Below are 15932 nucleotides of genomic sequence, written 5' to 3' on the forward strand. Positions count from 1 at the left end.
CATACGCCCAGCGTACATAAGACAGTATCTGAGACAAACGCATTTGCAAGAGACGACAGACCTCGGTCATTGAGTAGATTAATCGCCGCTCGCTGCTGCATGTTGTGAAACATCGCGCGGGCGCACAACCGGATCCTAAATAGGTCGATGAAAAGGACGGCCTGCCAGAGGGCACGTAGTGCGTGCTTGAGACCACTCTTACTACTGCACGGCAACGTCCGGGGGTGTAGCTCAGATGGTAGAGCGCTCGCTTAGCATGCGAGAGGTACTGGGATCGATACCCAGCACCTCCAAGACAATGTTTTAATCCTTATTTTTTATTTCACCTTTTCAACATACAAAGAACATGATCCCATATTACAGAAAATGTGCTATCAGAACTTGTCAAATGAATTTCCAAAATTTCTAAAAGAAAATTGAAAAAGACTCGGCTAAAGTGCCGACATAGTTGCGCATCTCCTTGAGGAAACGTTGACTCTAGTGACATTCGGAGTTGGACGATTTCTTTTCATGTCACAAATATGAGGCTCACGGGGCCGATCCTATCACGGGGAATCATGGCGCCTCTACCGTATGCAGAGTAATTGTGAAAATGGGAGCATGCATCCTTCGTCTGTCGCACGGTCTTTGGCTCCTCACCATTGAACACGAACCGGACCACCGAAATACACTGGCATACTTGCTCAGCAAGAGCTATCATACGTAAACGGTCCCGTGTTGCTCGAGTGTTCTATGAGCTTATCCTGCTCCACGATTAGGAGCCAGTCATGTGGATTCGGTTTACTCAGGAAAGCAATAGAAGAATTCAACCATAAAACTGTCTAACGTTATATCATTGTCGGTGGTTATTCGTGGCATGCAGCTGAACGGTGACATTCCTCGAAATACGGCGAGCTTGTTCTTCTCATACATTTCGCTGTTTGATGTGGCCAAAATAATTTATTTTTTATTTGTTATTAACTTAAAAGCAAAAACACTATTATTATTATTTGAATAATGCAAAAAGGTCGCAAGAGTTGTTACGCATGAATGAATCGAATGACCTGTTTCAAAAGACACAAAGCCCCCCACCCCCTCGCCGCTTCTCACGAGACGTAGGACGGCTTACACTAGCTGTGAAGGGGTCCAGAAAGTTTCAAACATGAGCCCAAAAAGAAAGTAACGTACAGGACAAGATTCCTGTCAGTTTCTGGAGCATGTTCAAATTTAGAAGCTAATAAAGAAAAACGCTGCCCGTGATGATATTCGAACCAAAGACCTCACGGTCTGAAGTTGAGCGTTTCAACGCAGGGCGAACCACGACCTGCAAGAAGAACACCATTTCAACCGCAATGTTTTTTTTTTAATGCGAAGGATTTCTTGGCGAATTTCGGCTACTTTGAGTGTATCTATCTATCTAGGGGCATACGACTTTGAGCTTTCCTGGCTGTTTGGATAATGGTATCGATACCAAACTTGGTATGGCATAACATGACTGTATGACGACCATATTTCGTAGTCATGAGATGAAAATCATGACATATATGTCATGAATGTGATGATTTACATTTCATGATCTTGCTGCTCTTGCAGTGGTTTCGTTCACATGACATGTTGCAAAACTGGTATGGTATGACATGATTGCATGGCGAACACAAGCGACAGATCGTAACATGAAAACAATGACATGCGTGTCATGTAACAACATGACTACATGCCACGCTCATGATGCACTCGTGGCCATTTCGTTAGCGTCACATATACGAAATTTGGTCTTGCGGTACGTGAATGGATGACGAAGGTAAATGACACATTCAAACGTGATAGTCACGACTTGCGTGTCATGTAACAACACGGTTACACATCACACTCATGACGCGATAGCAGCCGTTTTGCTATCTTCACACATGCAAAATTTGGCACTACGTGACGTCAATGGATGACGAAGGTATGTGACTGGTGCAGACATGAAAATCATGAGCTGTTTGTCATGTGACGACATGACTATATGCCACAGTAAAGGCGCCGATACACCTTGACGTTACACGGCGCGCGTGCGCACCAGCGTTCGTTTCGTGACGTCACGCCGGCGTTGCCATATATAGTCGCCGGTCCTGCCATATATACTCGCAGGCGCGCACCGCGCTGCGTTGCTTTCACGCATGCGCGTTTCAGCGCGTCCGGCGTCCCTCCGTCGCAAAAAGAGGCCGACGCAGTGCTGTCTGGTTAACGTAATGGGTGTGAAATGTAGCATGTCGCATTTCGTGCCGGTTGGCGTCACGCCGCGCCGAGGAAGTCTGGTCGCGCTGGTCGCACCTGGCGTCATACTGTAGAGTTCTCACGTTTTGCTAACGTATAGCGTTGCTGTGCCCAGCGTGCACGCGCGTCGACGTTACGTTGCAGTATATTGGGCCCTTCATGATGCACTCGTGGCCGTTTTGCTAGCTCCGCATGTACCAAATTTGGTGTTACGTGACGTCAATGGATGACGAAGGTATATGACTTGTGCAAACATGATAATCATGCCCCGCGTGTCAGGTAAGAACATGTCAACATACCACGTTCATAGAGTGCTCGCGGCCGTTTCGCTAGGTTCATATATACTAAATTTGGCATCAAGTGACGTGGATAGTAGACGAAGGTAAACGACACGTCCAAACATAATTATCATGACACGGAAGTCGTGTACGACATAATTTACCTCCACCTCGTAACGTTGTAGTGATTTTAAAGTGACATATCAACCTTTCTCATTGCCGATGGAGGCGGAAATGTTGTAGGCCCGTGTGCTCAGATTTGGGTGCACGTTAAAGAACCCCAGGTGGTCTAAATTTCCGGAGCCCTCCACTACGGCGTCTCTCATAATCATGTAGTGGTTTTGGGACGTTAAACGCCACATATCAACCTTTCTCATTGGTGCTTCATATATCATCGATTCCCTCTGTACGTGGGATCTTTGTTAAGGTGGATAAAACATTTGATATGGTAAATGCTTATCAAAACCTTTAGTGCCTGCGCAGTAGCGAAAGTCAGCCAGCAATTGCAAATTTACTTGTTGTTGTTGTAGTGGAGCATACGCACCAACGCGTATGCGCCTTCGGAAGACAACAAAAAGCCCGTGCTCTGCTTGCGCGAGAGTTTGTGCCGCATTTGCCAGACTGGCCATACGCCCACTTTCCGTTGCGACCTCGTTGCGACTTCTCTGCTCGAATAAACGTCATCACATTTGGTGGAGGCTGCTGAGATCCCCAAGCAGACCTGGAGCTCCGCTCTCGCAAGTTGCCTGAAAGACTACCGCGAAACATGACTGATGCAGTCACCAACCAGCCCGTCCCAGCCCAGCCAGCACCATCAGCTGCCCCGTCTACCTGCCCCGGCGCTACTCGCCAGCGGGATCCACCAGTCTTTAGCGGAAGTGGTGAGCAAGACGTTGAAGACTGGTTCTCCTTGTACGAGCGCGTAAGCGCCAGCAACAAGTAGGACGACGACTCTAAACTTGCCTACGTTATCTTTTACTTGGCAGACGTAGCTAAGCTTTGGTTTACCAACTGCGAAACCACCATCGCCAACTGGTCCTCCTTTAAGACCCTCGTAACTGAAGCGTTCGGCCGACCAGAGGTCCGCAAGCTCCGCGCTGACCAGCGTCTGCGCCACAGAGCCGAGCAGCCTGGCGAAACGTTTACGAGTTACATTGAGGATGTGCTCGACCTCCGCAGGCGTGTTAACCCATCTATGCCCGAAGAAGAGAAAATTCGGCAGATTCTCAAGGGCATTGAGGATGGCGCATTCCAGATGTTGCTAGCGAAAAGCCCGACCTCGGTGGCAATTTTTTGTAAGCCTGTGCCAGAGCTTCGATGAATTACGTCGTCAGCGTTCCATCGCCCGACAGAGTGTCTCACCACCAGATTCGATCTCGGCTGTCGCACTCGCGAATGCCAACGTTCGCCAAGAAAGTTCGCCAACGTTCGCCAACGTACGCCTCCTTTGGAACTCCTACCTATGCGTCGCAGCAGGCCACCACGTCTGCATACGAACAGAGGCACTCTGACTCGGATCGTCGCCCATCAACTTCTCGTTTCCCATCTCCTCGTCGCCGATCGCCATCTCCTATGCGACGTAGACCACCTCCTGAGGAGGGAAACTAATCAGTGCAGTTCCAGAGGCAAAAACTGCAACTTCTGCGCAATTATCAAGGCCTCCATTTTCGCCGCAAAATGTTGTTGATGTCAATGTTGAGGGAGTCGCCACACAAGCGTTAATTGATACTGGGGCCGCCGTTTCTGTGATGAACGCAAAATTTTGTCGCAAACTGAAGAAAGTGACCACATCTCTCTGTGGCCGCGTGCTGTCCACGGCTAGCGCGCAACGCATTCAGCCCTCGGCTGTGTGTACGGCGCGCGTCGTCATCCAAGACGTTTTGTACATCGTCCAATTTGTTGTACTACCGTCTTGCTTTCATGACCTCATCCTGGGTTGGGATTTCTTATCAGGTCATGAAGCTACCATCGATTGTTGCCGTGCGGAAGTGTCCCTAGTGCCACGTTGTGAATTTCCATCGCCCGACCATTCACCACTGCTCTGCAAACTCATCACTGACGACGACATCACCTTGCCTCCGGAAGCTTCAGTCCCTATTAGCCTTTTATGTGTGGCGCAACCTGACGCCACGGTGGTGTTTACGCCATCCCCTGTTTTTACTGAACGCAAGGGCATCGTGCTCCCATATGCCGTTCTTACGATTGCCTCTGGTTTAACCGTAATGCTGGTTACCAACCACTGCAACTACCCCATTGGCTTGCTTCGTGGTGAAACGTTAGGATATGTGCAACCTGTCGACCATATCAATGATATTATTCTTCCCGACGAAACGCCATGTCACATTGCCGCAATCACTCAGTCATCTGAGCCATCAAGCTCGCCAGCTTTCGACGATGCTATTGACGCAGACCTTCCCCCCTCGCATCGCAGCCAACTTTTTGCTCTCCTTAACAAGTTTCGCTCTTCTTTCGACTTTCAGAAACCTGCTTTGGGCCGCACCACGACTGTCACTCATACTATTGACACCGGCTCACATTCACCTCTGCGACAGCGTCCTTACCGCGTTTCTGCTGAAGAGCGCCGCGTCATTACGGAGCAAGTAGATGACATGCCTAAACGTGGAATAATACAGCCTTCTCAAAGCGCTTGGTCGTCACCCGTGGTTCTGGTAAAGAAAAAAGATGGCACCGTTCGATTTTGCGTGGACTATCGCCGCTTAAACAAGATTACAAAGAAAGACGTCTACCCGCTACCACGAATAGACGATGCTCTTGACTGTTTACAAGGCGCCGAGTACTTCACATCCTTGGATCTGCGTTCTGGGTATTGGCAGGTGCCAATGGCTGAATGTGATCGCCCTAAAACAGCATTTGTAACGCCGGATGGCCTATATGAGTTCAAAGTCATGCCATTTAGGCTCTGCAACGCGCCTGCAACGTTTGAGCGCATGATAGATGCCATATTGCGGGCCCACAAGTGGAAAACTTGCTTGTGTTACCTAGATGACATCGTAGCCTTTTCAGCTGATTTCCCGACACATCTTCGTCGTCTCCACGAGATTCTGACGTGTCTAGCTTCTGCAGGCCTACAACTTAACACCAAGAAGTGCCACTTCGCAGCCCGAAAACTAACCATCTTGGGACACGTCATCACAAGAGACGGTGTTCTTCCGGACCCCGATAAGCTTCGAGCTGTCGCTGACTTCCCAATGCCCACATCACTGAAAGCCCTAAGAAGTTTCGTTGGTCTTTGCTCTTACTTTCGTCGCTTCGTGCGCAACTTCGCCTCCATCATTGTACCTCTGACTAGTCTGCTTTCCAACAGCAAAGGTATATCTGCATGGTCACCTGCATGTGACGACGCATTTCACCAGCTGCGCCGCCTGCTGACCTCGCCACCTATTCTTCGCCACTACGACCCCACTGCTGCCACAGAAGTTCACACTGATGCAAGTGGCGTTGGTCTTGGCGCAGTTTTGGCACAACGGAAAGGCACCCAAACCGAATACGTAGTCCCTTATGCAAGTCGCGCTCTTAAGAAGGTTGAATTGAATTACTCCGTGACAGAGAAGGAGTGTTTGGCCATAATCTGGGCGCTTACGAAGTTTCGCCCGTACCTTTACGGCCGTCCTTTCGACGTGGTCACAGTCCACCACGCTCTATGTTGGCTGTCCACCTTGAAAAACCCGTCCGGACGTCTGGGGCGTTGGGCACTTGGATTGCAGGAATACGACATCCGTGTCGTATATCGTTCCGGTCGCAAGCATGCGGACGCCGATGCACTTTCCCGATCGCCATTAACACCAGATGTGGCTTCTCTGTCACCCCCTTTTAGCACCTTGTCACCACTCGACACCACTGACATGCTTTCGGAGCAGCGTAAAGACCCATACCTTGCCTTGTTAGTCGACTACCTTACTGATCCGTCTGCTGTCCCTTCCACGAGAGCGCTACGCCGGCAAGCAGCCCACTTTTCCTTACGAGACAACATTCTGTACCGCCGCAACTACATGCCTGGTGGTCGGAAGTGGCTCCTTGCGGTCCCAACTCATATGCGCTCTGACATCTGCATGAATTTCCATGCAAATTCCCAAAGTGTTCACGCAGGTGTCCTGAAAACCTACGAAAGGCTGCGCCAACGATGTTACTGGCGAGGAATGTATCGCTTTGTGCAGAAATACGTCGTCATTCCTTCATAAGTTTTGTAATTTAATTTTTTGATATGCCGATATCAAGTTTGCAGAAAAAATAAAGAAAAATAGTGAGACTGTAATTTAGCAAGAAAATCGTTTAGTCGCAGTGATGTATGCCTGAACGGCGAAAAAAACATCCCTGTGGCTGAAACCCAGTCTAGAGGCTCCAAATGAAAAAAGATCAGGTTGTGATAATTGCAAGCCCAGTCTTTCGAAAGGTGGTGCTCGTATGCTTTGCCTGGATGAATCGAAACGGCGACAATGTAATAAAAAATGACTGATCGTTTCCTCTTGATTACAGTAAATGCACATAGGGGAATTAAATATACCTGATCTATGCAAGTAAAATTGAGGGAGGTAACGCGGCAACGAAATTTCGTGATGACAACTTCCATCATTCTTGAATTAGACAGTTCACTGCGCCAGGGAAGTAACAAGTGGTTGTACTCCGGAGAAGCCATCAGTGCAGTCTGATAATTTTTGCCCGATTTTAAGTGTGGGAAATCGCGCCACCGTAATGTGTACTGTATGAGGGAAAATAGGAATGATGTGTGTCGAAAGCGATGCCTTCGCTAGAGAATCAGCTATTTCGTTTAACAACAAACCCTTGTGCCCTGGTGTCCAGATTAAATGAATGCTTCGGAGATGACAGGGGATCAACGATTTAAAAAGTTTCACTATAGGTAAGTGACCAGATGCGGACAGAGAAGAGCACACTGATAATGAATCAGTTGTGACTGCTACGACTGGAATGGAAATATTTACCTTTCGCAAAGCTAATATTATTGCCATGAATTCAGCCAGAAAGACAGGAAGAAAATCTGGTAAGCGAAGTGAAAATTACCAATTAAGTACGGGGTAATATATTATATATAATATATAGTCCGCTGCTATAATGACATTTGTTGGCAGAGTACTTAAATGGTCCTGCAATAAACCATTTAAAATGCCTGTAGGTAATAGTTTAGCCTGAGTTGGGAAGATATCTTGGTAAACAATTTCTGGAGAAATTTGTTGCTCAAATAAAGGAATGAGATCACGAACTTGTACATTTAGGGGCTCAAGTAACGATTTAACAAATACTATTTGTGGTTTGTGAAATCTGGGCCAATGCACGGAGAAGAATAGGTCAGGATTGGAAATAAAAATAATTTGTTCAGCTTTAAACGGTGCTTCATATAGTCGTAAAAAGGTCTGCAAAGTAAGAATTTTAAAGCGAACATAATAAGGTTGGTATTCGTGCTTCAAGGTATAACACTGCATTTGCAATATACTTTGGAAGTCCTAAGCAGAGCCGTAAAGCCTCTCTTTCCAATAGAACAAGCGGCTGAAGTTTGTAGGCTGGCGCACCAGAAAAAAGAACGCAGCCAAACTCTAACACAGGTCCGACATACATTTTATATATAATCAAAAGTGCCTTCCTTCTCATACCTGATCTACAATTGCTCAACCTCCGATACGCCCATCGCACGTACTGCTTTTGTCGCGATGTATTCAATGTGAGGGCGCCAATTTAGATGTTCATTATACATAACTCCAAGATATTTCAATGATTTTACTTGTGGGATATCTTGAAGCTTGTAATTAATAGATATGTGCACGGTATCTTTGATAGGAAAAACGAGAATAGCACATTTACTGGTATTCAGGTTCAACATCAATCCATCCAGCCAATGTTTTATTTCATTTAGATATGCTTGCAAGATAGTGTAAAGACAGTGGAGGTCATGTGCCGCAGCTAAGAAAGCAATGTCATCGGCATAAACATAGGTTTTCACAACTGGATGAACGGGGATGGTACTAAGCAATATGTTGAATAATATCGGGGAAAGTACTGACCCCTGAGGTACACCTCGGGTTTGCTTGTGCTTACAGGAAGATAAACCGCCGTGATAACAATAGAATTTTCTTTTACTTGAAAATTCCATCCCCCATGCTACTATACAAGGTGGAAATCCATGGCTCCATAACTGAATAATCAAGATAGAATACTCTACACTATCGTATGCTTTACATATGTCTAAGGTTACTAAAGCCGCAAACTGCTTTTTGTGACGGGCAATATGAATCGACTTTCGAAATCTACATGTATATGCCATATAGAATATCCAGATCTGAAGCCAATTTGGGAAGAACTCAATAGTTTTTTTCCCGTTAATAAACCTAATTATACGACCTTGAAGTACCCTTTCAATAAGTTTTACTACATTAGATGCTAAGGCTATCGGTCGTATGTTGTCTAAATTATAGCCTGCCCCCTGTTTCTTAAGCAATGGTATAATTTTCGCAATCTTCCATTCCGAAGGCATCCATGCTCCTCTAAGGGAATAATTGACGAGACCTAACAGATCATTCGGATATTCCCTGTGTAGTATTTTTAGCATTGTATTTGTTATTCCATCGGGGTCTGGTGCTGCATTTGGCAATCTTTCCATAGCCTGATTTAATTTGGAATTCGATATTTCTGTGTAGTCATAGATGGTTGTTGTGTAAGCCGAATTAGGAAGATGCGCTGAGAACCTGTTTTCTAATTGTTCAGCCAATTTATTCAATGATTCCTGTAGTTCCTGTGAGGTGTGATCTACTGAGTCAACGTTTCCTGGTATAGGGGTCTTCTTCCTACCATGAAGGGAATTAAATAAACCACGTTTGTTATTTGATTTAGACAGGTACTTGAAATGTTCTTGGTCATATTGCTCTTTCACTCGCGATACAGTGCGTTTAAATGTTGCCGCAATGAACTGATAATGCTTCCAATTTTTTTGGACTCTGATTACATATAAGTCTTTTCCATGCAGCTTTTCTTCTTCTATAGTCTCGTGTGCACTTATTATTCCACCATCTACTAGGTTGGGCACTTTTGGTTGACGACAAACAAATTACAAATTCTGAAGTGTTCTTGGAGATTTTTAAAGCAGAACAGACATTTCTGCCGAGGTCTTCATTTTGACCACTGGACACTGCCCTAATGTTGGAACGCAAGCAGTCTTTAAATTTTTTGTAATTGATGAATGTTTTCTCTGTCCTTTCAATAGATTTCACAGCACATGAGATTTCAAAGTATACAGGAAGATGAACACTGTTTGAAGAGAAATCTATTGTTTACCAAGACTTTATTGAAACACTTGAGCTGCAAAACGTGATATCAAATACCGATCAAGTCCGTCCGCGAATAAATGTAGGCTGTCTTTTATTTAGGCAGGTAAGGTTTTTATTATTCATCTAATCCCACAGAAGAGTACCAGAAGGGTCTTTTCGAAATCCCCACGAAACATGGTGTGAGTTGAAATCACCAGTCAGAAGGAAATCATTCTTGCAATTAGCTAAGGCAGTAGCTAAGGCAGTATCTAATTGTTGACTATTATGCAAACCCATTGGAAAATATGCGTTTACAAGTAAAAAAGGGCGGTGCCCTGGCAGACAGAGGTATATTGCCAAAATTTCCCAGTCTGTGGACATGAGCTGAAAAGCTACGCTCACTGTGCGGCAAAATTTATTCGAGACTAGTATAATTAGACCACCTCCTAGTGATGGACAGTCTAACCGAAATGCTCTAAAATTGATTAAATGATAATTCTTAACGGAGTTAAGCCAGGTTTCTTGTAATAAGATTATATCCGGATGTAACTGATTAATCGAGCAAAGTAAGTCGGTAGAAGCAGAAATCAAAGCCCTACAATTCCACTGTACTACTTTCAAGGTATCTATGTTGACGAGTGAAACACTTCAGCAACGGCAGCTTCTAAAATACTCTCCTTAATAAGTGCACTGGCATTTTCGCGGCCCTATTTAGGTTTTTTGTTTGGGCAAGGAGATTTTACAGGAGATGCAGTGCGCTTCTGACGCCTGAAATCTTGGCATACGTCCATTTCATTCTGATCCTCCACGTGGGTTGACGTAGAAGGTACGGACAAAATTGGGGTTTTCTCCTCTCGGGATTGCCGCTGTGGGGCTAAATTCGGTATCTCTTCCACTGCACAAGGTGCCGACTTGGCTATCGATACTGTTACTGCAGAAGCCAGCTGTGTCATCTGTGAGCAAAACACTTCAGAGATGCACTCACTTACGCTCGTAACTATTTGTTACATTTGTTACAGCACTTTGAAAATCACCTTTTCTACTGCAGCCTCAATAAGATTCAGAATCTTCGTCTCACTTAGTTGTTCGTGCCTCGAAGTGACTTCGGTATATCCAAAGGCCATATCCTTCACAAGTGTTATTGCTTCTCGCCGCGAGCAACGACGTCTGCCCATGATTTCTAGGATTTGCGTTTCATTGGACCTTGCGGTGCGGTTCAGGTAATCGGCCGCATCATTTCCTGCGCAGAGGGAGCACTTTTAGGTTTCGGCGTTGCACTCCTTCGATGGATGGGTATCGCCACAGATGCGGCAACGTGAATTTTATTTGCAGTCCCCTGCACTGTGACCAAAACGCCAACAGTTTTGACAATGGAGAGGACGAGAAGCGAGACGTTCGACTCTGAAAATGAGTGGCCATATTTTCAACTCGGATGGACAGGAAGTGCCGGCAATGGTAGCAATAACCGACTCAGTGGGAACTTTCTCACCGTTAACTAATCGGTTGCATCGGTAGACAGCTATGACCCCCGCATCAGACAGCTTTTCCAGAGTCTCAGCGGGCGTTAATCTAGAGTCGACTCTTCGTACAATTCCCTTAGTGCACGCTAAGTGAGGCGGAATAAACGCACTCACCGGGACCGAAGCAAGTGTGTTGCATTTTAGAATGTCAGAAACGCATGAAGGATCCGAAGATCTGCATACCAAACCACCTCTTCCGAACTGACGAACATCACTTATAAGCTGGAAGTGCGGCGTCATGGCCTGCAACTCCACCCGGATCGCATTAGGGTTGTTGAGCCTAATAAAGCCACCACTCGAGGGCACCAGTGCAACAGGGATGCCGCCAACACCACTGAGAAAAAAATATTCATATGGCAATTCGTCATTAGGCAAGGAGGCTGATCGAGGGCTGTGCCCTTGGCCAGGAGACAAGTTAGACATTAGCACTAATTTGATTGCTTAAAGAAGTAATATGAAATGTCAGCTAGATTCAACAGGTCAAATTCACCCAAAGCTCAGCCAAACCACCATCCGAAAGAGTCCGAAAGGACCAGCTACTGCAGGAACGGACTCGGACAGTAACGCCAAGCACAACCGCCACGTCCAAAAACCTTTTTAGTACCTTCTTCACTAACACAAGGAGGATTAGAGGAAAAGGAAGAAGAGGAAGGAAATGCAGGAGGTCAACAAGGTCAGCGTGCGGTTCACTATGCTACGCTGGGGGAAGGGGATTAGGGAATAAAAGAGAAAGATAGGAAGAATGGAACATAAACACGTGAACTTAAACTAGGCTACCTTTAATGAAGTACCAGTACAAAGTTACGAACATGACATCCTGACAGGCTCAACTAAAAAAAATCACCGCCCGAGCACTCCGTACAAATGGTTCACCAGCGAAAGCTGAAACGTGCTGCCAGGGTGTTCAACCCGACGCTGCTTTGAGTGCGTTCACATTTATTGGATACATGTTCGTGCTTTGCCTCTTAATGAGGTTATGCACACGTTTGGCTTAGGTTTACCACAGTGTTTTTTTTCGCATGCCATAGATTGTGCCACGCATGTTTACGGTCACGGACGAGTGTAATGAGTGGGTAAGTACATCTCGCAATGCGTTGATCACAGTGGTTGTTCTCGAACCACAGGCGGTCACAGACATCGCAGGCGAAGCCAAAGTGCCGCTCGACAAACTCCCGCCGAAAAGCGGGCGTTCCCCCAATGAACGCGCTCTCGTCATCATCACGTTGACGCTGTTGCGCCCGCAATGCCACTTGTTCGGCGCTACGTTGTTGCAAGCGTCTGACATCATCGCGAGCTCACTCGGCAGTCTGGTTTGCAGGATCCGCCCGCCACCGGCGCTTGCACCCCCGTTCGCGTAGAGTCCTCGAAGCGGAGGTGAACGATAGCGCATCGAGGCTCTTTGAGTTTGCAATTTGTAATGGTTCGTAAAGCGGTCGGATCGTCGGTGCGCAGTTGCTGTCGGCACTAGGCCTCCCGGGATTGTTTTTGCACCAGGACTGCAACATCGGCACGGCGAGCTCTCTCACGTTTGCACTGTCGGCGCTCTTCTGGAGTTTTCCGTGGCTTACCGATGTAGAAGGTTTTAGTAGAAACTGATGCGTGCGTGCTCGGCACCCCGGCAGCGACCGGATGGACGACGTCACAGCGCAGCCGATGTCTCACCTGCTTGGGTACGGCGCTGAGAACGACGTAACTGACAACTCAGCCAATGGAGGTCGCTCCTGACACGGCTTCCGAATGGTTTGCGTTTCTCCTAGCTATGGAAGAAGGAAACAACTAGCCATATACAGCTCCTAGCCATATACAACTTTTGCTGTAAAAGAAAGAAAACGTACGGCCGCTTCATTATTGTGAAACCTGAGGAAGTGCTGAGCGTGGGCGCCCAGCAATTCCCGTTCGTAGAGTTCCCACTGCTACGTTTACCAAAGCGTCGTCGACGTCATAGACTGTTTGCAGTAAGCTTGTAGGGTTTCGCCGGAGTATAATTACAGTGTACTAGAAGGGGGCAGTGGAGTGAACGATGCGGCCGCGCCACATTTTGGCTGATTCTCCGGCGGGTGACAGTAGCGGCGGCGCTGTTGTCCCATGGTACTGAAGATCTCAGGAGCGTCTGCATTGGGAGCGTGCATGCCGTAGCCTGCGAAAGCATCTAATTGCTAGTTTTAGCGTGTTTAATGCATTTCTGAGCCTTTATAAGTGGATTCACCTGCTACGCGCCATGGTGAACGAGTGAATTTGCAGGCACGCGAAAATTTTGTCGATACATTCACTGTTTAAAGAGCCCCCTACAAAAAAAAATTATCAATCGGAATTTGCACGGATTTGCCTAGCTTCTCACTCAAGCAGTGCTTTGAGCTGCGTTACATAATAAATGGCTACTGGCGAACTACAAAGAGAGGAGAAAACTACAAAGAGCGGCTCTTTCAGTACTATTCGACTGCAGCGCCGCCGCTACGGGCAACGCGGAAGGGATCAGGCGGTGAGGCGTGGTCACGCCACTCAACACTTGTACACTCTAGTAGAATCATGTTAGAGAGATTCGCAAACTCGGCGTGTGACATGAGCGCTAATTTCTGCTGCGTTTATCGACTTCCTGTTCGTTACGAGAGCTGAGACCGCGTCGTCTGCAGAGAGTTTTTCGAAACTGTCTCCTGCATCCGATGTGGCGACCCAAACGCTGGAAAAGCGTAGAAGGAGGGGGTGGGGCTATCGCGTATTCGCGAGGCGATGGCGCTCTCTCTTGCGCGGCTCTGGAGTCAGCTGCCGCTGTCCAAAACATTTTCAGCGATCTTTAGCAAATTATTAAAAAACTTGTTGGTTTTTTCTGTGATTTTTTTTCTTTATTTTTTAGACCTTGTTTGTTCCTCCTAACCCGGTTTTGAGCATTGTCAGCCTTCATATATAGCAGGAAGCACGCTTCGGCCACTGTGTTTAAAAACCGCCCATTCCAATGCCAGCGGCGGCGACGTCGCAATATATTTGCAATTTGGCTCAAATCGAGGGAACAAGAGTATAGACCAAAAAAATGGCAGCATATCCACGGAGTGAATGATGGAGAGTGGAGCGAAGCATTCGTCCGTCCATTCGTTCTTGCTTCCGTACGTCCATGCGTCCATCTGTGTGACCGTCCATGCGTCCATCCGCCCGTCCATGCGTGCGTCTGTTCGTGCGTCCGTCCCTGCGTTCGTCCATGCATCTGTCTGTGTGTCCGTTCGTCCATCTATTCAACACGTTAAGTACCACCATCTCGCATATTTTCATCGTATATTCCCCATATAGAATCACCGCCATCCAGCGGACATTCCAAGGACTAAACGAGAGGTGGCACACGCACACTTTCTTACGGCTTGCGCTTCAGGTCTACTTCCCACCTTTAACCACCTCGAGTTCATAGTATGTACTAGTTCCCTATTTTTTATTTTCATTGCGCTAGATTGTAAACACGTCAAGTAAAGTTTCCGCAATCTCTTCTCGATCCACTCTCCACGCAAATTAGGGAGGTTATTTTGATTTGTAACTCAACAAATTCTCTTGAAATACACTTCCATGACATTTTCTCTAATATAGTGCTAAACACCTACCGGGTAACATGTTAAGAGCTACTTTACAGGACTACCTGCTAAGAATGCAAGAAAAGGTCATCATTGCGACGGACGCTTTACAGAGAGATGAAATCATTTTTGTGGCCGATAGCAAAACGTGTTCATCGTAAAGCCACCACCATCGTTGCGGCTTTGCCGAGGCAGCACAATGGGGCAAATGCTATGGTTGTTCGTACGCGGAACGTTAGGGAACACTTGAATCATTGCGAGCACTGGCGCACGAGTGGGCTTGTCACGTGGACCAACCTTCTTGCCGACCGCATGCTGAACTTAGCCCGTGCAGCATTGGCAGACTTGGTTCTCATTAACGTTTCTAATTAAAAAGCTACTGAGCGAGCGAGGCTGATCTTGACCACCTTCACATAAACACTCCAAATTTTGGTGGTAAGTAAACTGGTTAGAATTGACGAGAAATGTTTATGCACAAATATATTCACAGGCGACTAAGCCATTAAAACGATTCTATACCACAACAAATTTCGTGCGTTTATCTTGCCAGGAGCACGATGAAAGAATTGCCTTAAATTTGTTGAGAGTTCGGTGATGCGTCCTTAGCGGAGAGCGTTTATCCTTACGAGAACGAAAAAAACTGGGCTAGTTTGTTGGAATTCATGTTAAGGCGTTGATGATTGATTTTCGTATTGTGCATGATGTGACTTTGATAAAAATAGCTTTACTAGGTGCTATAGAGTCCGAAGCCATCGCATGCAACTATAGAGGCAACTACCTATAAGCTCTATAACATTGCTAAGAATCACTGCACTTGTACAAACAATACTAGTTAAATCTACGCTTTGGGTGAAATCGTCGTTTGGCTTAGCTTTGTGTTAAAAAAATTGGCAGATCCCACGTACAGTGGCAATCGATGATAAGCGAAGCACGAATAAGGAATGGTGATATGTAACTAAAATCAGCACTACGTTAAGAGGCGGAGGTAAATTATGCCGCACAGGACTTCGATGTCACGATTACCATGTTTGGACGTTTCATTTACCTTCTTCATCTATTAACGTCACCTGATAC

The 15932-nt window shown here is 46.5% G+C and overlaps 1 non-coding gene across 1 annotated transcript; it reads left to right on the forward strand.

Moving 5' to 3' along the window:
• The first annotated feature begins 220 nt into the window (after positions 1-220).
• TRNAA-AGC (transfer RNA alanine (anticodon AGC)) lies at positions 221-293 on the forward strand. Its single transcript has one exon. It is a non-coding gene; the product is annotated as a tRNA-Ala (tRNA).
• Positions 294-15932: the final 15639 nt, after the last annotated feature.

Source organism: Rhipicephalus microplus, chromosome 2 (assembly GCF_043290135.1).
Source record: "Rhipicephalus microplus isolate Deutch F79 chromosome 2, USDA_Rmic, whole genome shotgun sequence".
Lineage (NCBI taxonomy): Eukaryota > Metazoa > Arthropoda > Arachnida > Ixodida > Ixodidae > Rhipicephalus > Rhipicephalus microplus.